The following is a 6,000-nucleotide window of genomic DNA, read 5'->3' as shown; positions in this document are numbered from 1 at the left end:
TTCCAAGATATGGACTCTGCTTGTGCTATTATTTGTGGCTCTATAGTTCTTTAGCATTCATCCATGCAAGGGTATCAGCGTGACGTCACTGTAATCCCGGAACGGCAGGGTACCAAGGATAGAATAATGTCTTTGCCAATCACGTCCAACACAGGGTTTTCTTAAGGTGCACTGTACACAGCCTTGTTTCGCTTTTGTAATAGAATTCTTTACCGATTTTCTGAGGTAAAGTCTCGGAAAATTGCACCACTGTTCATTATTATTGAATTGTAACAATGCAATATGGAAACCCTTTGTGAAGTTAAATAAACTAGAAAAGAGAGAGAGAGAAACACCGGTGATGTTTAGGGTGTCTTGTGAGATATTTCATTACTTTTTTACTTTATCTAGACAAATAGAAATAACACATGTTGCCTAAACTAGAAAAGTCTGCACTATTGTCTGCTTAGATAAAACTGATACCTAAAACGCTTTGTATTATTTACAGTGTATCACAGCTATAGATGGCTGGACCTCTAATACTTTTTTTTTTTTTAAATCTCGACCTTTGTTCGCTTCTGGCTCTTTGGCCAGAGGTCCATCCCAGAGTTAATGACGATGATGTTTCTATCTTTCTCTATTAGAGAGAGGGGCAGTCCCAGTAGGAACGGTTAGAGGGGTTTTTGGCAGGTCAATAGACCAGTGATTGATGCGCGCCTGGAGACCTACGTGACCATTACGCGTAATGCGTAATTGTATCAATTAACAAATGGATACATGCCCTTGTTTAACCAACGAGTAACAGAGTTAAAATATGCCTTAGAGGTGAAATCCGAAGAGCTATGCTAGAAAAAAAGACATTGGAAGCCGTGCTCCCCAGTCTAATTAAATATCCGTGCATGGGGGCGACGAGAATTGCATTTTAATTGAATGATGCTCACTTGAAAGATGGGTAAGGAATGATGCTGCCTCACAGTGAATGAAACTAGAAATAATTTTAAGCCTTATTAGATTAGGAGCTCAGCCATTACCAGTTGTCTCACTCTCTCCCATAAACATAAACAAGCTTTACCCTCTTTTCGTGTGTTGAGATGTTACCGGTAGGTAAGAGATCTGTTTATTTCTCTTCTACACTCGCCACTTTTGCGTTGGCAGTGACAGAGGTGATCGGTCTAACTGAGTCATATGATCTGCCCATTTCTGCTTGTCTAGAGAAGTGTAAGTTTCCCGCTGTCACGACTGATACCTTGAGCCAAATTTTCCAGTGCCTTTAATTTCCCTGGCTGATGAATGGCTTTGACTCCCCAGGAGACGCATCTGCGATTACGGGCTTTCTCTCCAAGGGGCGCTAAAGAGCCACGTGCTGGAAATTAAGATCTCCTGTTAGAGATTCTTCATAGAGATAAAATGGTCGGAGTTGTCACGGTCCAGGCTTTGAGAAATGCCGTTTTAAACACCCACGGGCAACAGTAAGTCTTAGAAACGATGCCTTTTGTCCACACAAGTGCCCGTTTCTTCTGAAAGGCCACTAAGCTACAGCAAAAACTTATTGGATAACAAACCATAGTCCGCTATTATTTCCCCTGTTAAAATCATATTTTGCAAAATTTTATTTTATCATTATTTACATCAAATTCAGCATCATCTCACAGGGTCACTTGTGTTCATTTCTTTCTCTTGAGTCAAAATTCACAGAAAAGGGAACTGAACGAGCAATTTAAAAAAACAAATACATATACGAACTTCACAACATCATAACACCATTTCCATTACGTTCTTGACATAAACACAAAGAAGATAAACTGCAGAGGAAGAAGAAAAAGGAAATGGCCATTATGACAGTGTTTTATTATTTTTGATGAAACAGTGAGGTATGAATCAGATGAGTGAGCAATGCTTATAGATCCAGACAGCCTGCTTTTACAGAGATATGTAAAACAGCCATATTTTCAGCTTTTTGGCAGTACAATTTTTAGATGTTTTGAAATGTTTTATTAAATGTTAGAAGGTTAGATTAGGTTAGGTTTTCCCAACTTCTACAGGCAGCCAAAAAGTTGTTGCTACTCCACCGCCATCATTTTTATGTATTTATTTTTAATCAGTCATCATCAGGGATAGAGGAAGCAATTAAAAAAGGATACAAGTTACTCTGTAGTAGAGCACAAGTCAGTGCAATCGTACTTGCAGATTCTTGTTTATATTCCTTACTCTAACCATATTTATATATATACTTTTATCATGATCAGAAAACTACAGATCTAAAAGAATACTTAAGCCTTATGTTTGTCTGGAAAAAAAACCCCTCCTGAATACCAGGTTTTATTTGTAGATAGTTTTAACTGGACACTTATAAGGATTTGACTAACAGATGTTATCAATTTGTAAAATGTATAATTTTTACCTCACTACTGACGAATATCACAATGTATATAAGGAGAATGCACAATTTTAGCCTGTACAACCAGAATGAGAAGAATGAGCACATAAGAGAACGTGCACAAGTTAAATGTAATTGCATGCCAGTGGTCATTGCGTTTCTACAAGGGCATGCATGATGGCCTTAGTGCATATGGACAGTCTCATGCATAATGCATGCCTAGTAGTCAGTGTAGATCTCATTGAATAAAGCCGAAATGAATGCTAATTGCAATGGCAGACTGGCCACAGTGCCCTTCCTTCTAAATTGTGTGACAACCAAATGTTGGGCCATTTCTTTATACTCTTCTGTCTGGATTACCTAGCAATCGCATGGTAACAAGAGTTTTTTAGCAGTTAAAATGCTGTTATAGTAACAGTGTTTCTATCCTTTATCATCTGTCATTTCTTAGATTTCATTCTTTTTTCCATAAATATATTTTAAGGTGAAGTGTTAAACCTATAGTAGGGATACAAAAGCAACTTCTTACATCAAAAACCCGTTTTTCTTCGGCTTCTTTGTAAGCTGTCTATATGTTCAGTCCCCTGTCCTTGTCCACAAGCACTGGGTTTAATTCAGACCCAGAATGATGGTGTTAAAATTAACATAATCTATTCTGGAGTACAGTCGTGAGGGTCAAGAAACAACAGAACCAATACTCCCAATATAGTACAGAACAAATAAAATGCTTACCGGGTTTATGCATCATGCAGGTATAGATGTTTTTGTCAACAAAACAAAACAACAACAACAACGGAAAACAAAGTCACTTCTTGAAACAGTCTGGCAGTTGCAATTTGTAGACATACCATTTGACCTGACTGGTCATATAACAGGACATTTAACTACTAGCAGACAAAGGCATTCACGCTCATTCACTCACGTTATTTAACAATAAGCAAGCCCAAAGCTCCATTATATCTTGTTCTGACAGATCCAAGTGGTTACTAATGAGACTGAGTAATACACGCATTCTCCATTAGAAGCATCACCGACTGGGAAAAAAAAAAAACTCTAAAGGTTAAGTCAACACTCAATAGCTCCCAGCCCTCTTCTCCTACTTAATACATTTCCTATGCTGACTTAATGAACCACACAAAGCCTTTCTGGTTTTTCATCAGATGAGGAGGAGAAGGATGGAGGAGGGGTTGGGGGCTGTAGTGGTGGAGGTAGAGGGGTGTATGAAATGGTAATAAGGGCAGACAGACAGAGAGATGGAGGAAGAACCCTGAGTTAAGCAGAGGATGAAGCAGCACCTACCTGGAGGTGTATGATCTCATTAAAGCCAAATTGGTATATGCCAATAAATCCAAGGCACTTGTGATCTGGAATTATTGCATACACACACATATAGTGCATACACACAAATGTACCCCATGAAAACCATTATTAATATTGTTAAATTACCCAAATGGATGGAAAAGTAATAAATATTGTAATGAGAAATAATAGACCCATGGAGGATATGGTCACAGCAGTGGTCGGTTAACACTAAAACAAACATCTCCAGGGTTGACGAGTAATTACAGTGTGCACAGGGAGTCATTAAAGCTTCATCAAACAGAGAAAGAACGGCATAGGGTGAGTGTAACATCATGACAATTGTCTCAATAAATCAATCTGGTCTAGAGAAGAAAAGGATAATTGCATGTGATGACAGTACAACGTTGATTACTGTATAAGTAGTGCCACTCACTGTGGTATGGTACAGTTTGATTGGTACCTTGGGTTTAAAAACAAAATATATTTTGAAAGATTATAATTACACATATAGTCGTTTGTTGTTTTTTTTTAAGAATTTAAATCTGTACATGAATGGACAAGCATAATTTGTGTTGCATTTGTACCACTGCCACGCTGATCGCTTGTATTCAGATGTTTAAGTCAAACAAAACCTCAGAATTTTTTTGTTGGGAGCCCTGTGTCTCAGAGGCCCCTGAGGCTCACGGGATGCAATATGTGAGTGAGTGAGAGAGAAGGAGTGTGTGGATATGCAGGCATGTGTGTTGTTTGTGTGTGCTGGCTGGCAGAGTCCCCTTGAGGCTCTACTGTAAAGCTATCATCAGTGGTGGTGTCAGGGATTTGTTGCTTGTCACTGAGTGAGAGAGGGAGTCCTGGCAGTAACTCTGGGAAATAACTGCTTATGGAGAGAGAGCCTTGTTACACAGTTTGTGTGAGTGTAGACGTGTGCAAGAGAGAGAGAGAGATAGGCAGAGAGCGAGGGAGAGAGAAGGACAGAGTGGGAAATATTAGTATCTATTTTCTCCACGTGGTATCAGGAGGTCTATGTTTGAGTATACAAGCAGGCTGTAGGTCAGTCATATGGTGTATGTTTCCTCGTGTCAGCTTTTATGTGGAGGCCTTAGGCTTTTTGTCCATGTGAACTCTTGTTCGCAAGTGTTGTGTATCCATGTTGCTGCATGCTATGGCAACAATGCAACATCTGTGCTTTCTTGTGTATTAACTTTGAAATTTGAAAATAGTCATGATCACAAATGTCACTTCAGCCACTGATAATATGGAGTATTTCTATGCTAACACCTTGCTATCATGCCCATGTGCGTGTATGTGTGGTCTTCGTTGAGATGGGTGCTGACTTCTAACCGAACCTTCCCTCAAGGCAGAGGGCCAGCAGCAGCAAAGTGCTGCTGCCGGGTAAATACATGTATCTTCAAAAAAAGAAGAAAAGGAAAGAAAAAGAAACTCTTCAGGAATGATGAATGGAGGGCTCATTTTCTCATTGACAATCGTGTATTCTAAAATCGCATGTTGGCGTGTGACCAGGAATCAAGGGCCCAAGGGCCATGAAATTCACTCAACTCATAAATGATCATGTCAGCGTTCAAATGTAGGAAGAAAAGGGAAGACAGGGTAAACTGCTGTTACATGGTTTCCATCTGACTGCAGCTGCTAAATCCACAGCAGCATTGTGGCCTATTGCTAGGGCCCACGGAGACTGAAAGACAGTTCCTATTACTGTCAGACCAATTACCGGCCGCAGTACAGCCACTGCTGTCAGCGCTGGACCAGTCATGCTATGTGTTGGCATCTTTTCTCTCATGTATGGCCATACATCCTCAGCAGGGAATCTTGTCCAAATTTATTTCAACATTATTGTATTATCTTGTTGTTGAAGTAGCCAAACACATATAAATCATGGTCTGGGTTAGGATGCATTCAATGTAAACAATTAAAATTTGTGAAAAAAATATTACGATACAATAGCAAAATGGCTGCAATATATTTATTATGGTTTTATCTGTCCGTGCTGTAATCCATCACATATATACATATACAGACCTAGAAGTGGGGGAAGTGATGAAACGTGGTATAAATATTGAAACACTCCTCAGTACAAAGACAGAGCTCTTCGTTGAGTGTGTCTGCTGAGCTAGTGTTGCACCACATGGAGACTAAAAAGGCCCAGCCCCATCTGGTCCTGGTTCAGTCTGGTTTACTGCAAAATGGTGCCAATACAAATAGCTGAGCTTGATGTTTGTTTGCATAAATTGTTTTGAAAGGCTTCACCAAGAGTTTTTTGGGTGGATTACGGGAGGGGAAGTTGGGGAGCCAGCCATGGTGAAATAATCCTCACTGAGCTGACA

The sequence above is a fragment of the Copadichromis virginalis genome, linkage group LG1 (assembly GCF_057382275.1).
Source record: "Copadichromis virginalis isolate Kocher_CV1m ecotype Utaka linkage group LG1, C_Virginalis_male_GT1.1, whole genome shotgun sequence".
In the NCBI taxonomy this organism is placed as follows: Eukaryota; Metazoa; Chordata; class Actinopteri; order Cichliformes; family Cichlidae; genus Copadichromis; species Copadichromis virginalis.
The sequence above is the reverse complement of the archived record's forward strand: the minus strand, read 5'-3'. Positions refer to the sequence as shown.